Raw genomic sequence first — 2,424 nt, forward strand, 5'->3', positions numbered from 1 at the left:
TACCTAGTGGCTGGGGTGGGTAGTGGCAGACGATAGTGATCGGTGGCCGGTGGCTAACAGGGGCATTGACATTGTAGCTTGATTGGAGTGAAATTTATTTTTACTCAAAAATAAATTTGTTATTTTAGCTCAAAAAATAAATTAAAATATTTTACATTACATTTAGAATTTATTACACTTTGTTCATTTTTCATCCAAGTAAAAATACATATTTTTAAACCCATGTATAATAAATACTTTTTTTCCACTTTACTTTGAATCAAACAGCTCTTAAATTATGCCCAAATTAAAATATATTTTTTTGGTAGAGAAATTTTTTTTTTTTGGTAGAGAAATTAAAACTACCAAATTCAGTTCGCAAAAATATTTTTTTCATACTTTTTCTATAGGAAAAAAACATTTTAGGAGAAGCGTATGTTTCTTCTGGAGCAGGAGATTCTCCTGGAGCAGACGGGGCACTGCCGCTCTCGATTCTGCGGCGATTTACACCAAACCCTTCGGCAGCAGTGACAGGAAAAAAAAATGGCGAAGCTGGTTGACAAGGAAGGAGATTGGGATTTCCACCTGCGATCCCTTTCTGCTAACGCGAGAGACTCTACTGCTGCTAGTGATCCAGCTTCGGATCCATACATCCTCCAATCCGTAAGGTCTCTGTACTTCTATGTAGTGTTCGTTTCCATGACCCTTCGAGAAATTTCATAATTTTATTTTTCCCATGAAGGTTAAAAAGATTTACGACATCTGCAAGGAAGCTATGTCGGAGGATTTGGTCACCCGCGCTTACCCGCATATCAACAAACTCTTCCACCGATCGGTGGTCGCCCTGCCTCAGTCCCAGACCTCCAATGGGCTTCTATTACTGGTTCTCTCTCTCTCTCTCTCTCTCTCTCTCTCTCTCTCTCTCTCGGCCTGGGAAGAGGAAGGCACGACACCAGGGAAACAGAGGAGTTTGGCCTTCTCTCTCTCTCTCTCTCTCTCTCTCTCTCTCTCTCTCTCTCTGGATCAAAGAAAGCCCGAGAGCTCGACTTGATGAGCTCGGGAGCAGTAGGCCGGAGGGTTGCGGCTTGGAGTCGGGAGGAGATCGACGGGATGAGAAGTTTCGGTGGCTAACTGGAGGCGGAATGGAGGTCGGAGTCACGGGAGGAGAAGAGGTCGGGCTGTTGGAACGGAGGCAGTGAGGTGGAGTCACGGGAGGAGAAGAGGTCGTAGAAGCAGCTACGGGAATCGAGAGCAGCGACCAGAGCCTCGTTTGGGTCGGGTATTTAACGACGGGAACTGGAGTAAGATCGATGCAGTTGCAAGGTTTACGGGATTTGATAGAATCGGTGCCGATTTTAGCTGGATTTGCGACAGAATTCGTGGATCCGCCGAGCATAAGGTATGTACGCTAGATTTCTACTTTGTTTTCATCTCCTTTTGTTTCCTTTGAGTATAACATGAGGGTCAACAGATATTGAAAAGTTTAAATATTTAATATTTAAAATAGGAAATTTCATCATCTTATACTAAAAGAGGATGGTGGGAGAATGGATGATGGACCCGATCAAGATCCCATGGTTCCGTCATCCCAGGCTATCATGTTCCATGGTCTACTTAGTCAAAGGAGGTAGTCGACCCAACCTGACAGAAGGATCTTTGTCGGCAGCCATGGGTTGCTTCGTCTAAGGGAACCTTGTAGACTTGGGGTAAGTGTTTGTCTAAGGGGATAAATTTGAATCCACCTTAGCTAATAGAGGGCTTTGTGCCCTATCAATCATATCATATTGATTCATATCTCAAGGATTTGATGTCATTAAGGAATGCATTAGCTCTGGTCATAAATGGTATGTCGTGTTGCCATTTGACAGCAAAATCACTCAGTTCAGATGGTCCCGGGTCATAACTATTTATCCTACGGTGCCATTTGGCGACAAAACCGCCAATTAGAGGGCACATACCACGTCCTTACTGGTAGGAGATTGTTTGAGAAAGATACTAGTGATATTTTCGACTAGTCATTTGGCTCTATGTGAGCTGAAGTATTTTTAATTTGTCCACCCCGACAAACTATTACGAAGGGTGGATGGATTTTGTGCTTTAAGTATTTAATGGTTCGATTTCAATTTTAAATATCTAGATTTGGGATTTTGTTTGGAGATTTTCATTTTACAGGCATTTTGGGATATTTGGGTGAAGTTTTCTTGAATGTTTGAAATTTGAATGGGCTTTTAGAATTTTGGGTGACATTTTAGATTATTTGAAATGGACCCCTTCGGTTGAGATATGCATTCAACACGGCCATTATCGGGGTGAAGGAGGTCATTTCCATTTGATTAAATCTTGTCGACTCTATAAACTTTTTGATATGGGATCGGGTTTCATAGGCTTTATGTCTTTGTTAGTGAATTCTCATTGTTATAGGCCTTGAAGGTCTAATATGAAAGT

The sequence above is a fragment of the Dendrobium catenatum genome, unplaced genomic scaffold, assembly GCF_001605985.2.
Source record: "Dendrobium catenatum unplaced genomic scaffold, ASM160598v2 fragScaff_scaffold_1481, whole genome shotgun sequence".
In the NCBI taxonomy this organism is placed as follows: domain Eukaryota; kingdom Viridiplantae; phylum Streptophyta; class Magnoliopsida; order Asparagales; family Orchidaceae; genus Dendrobium; species Dendrobium catenatum.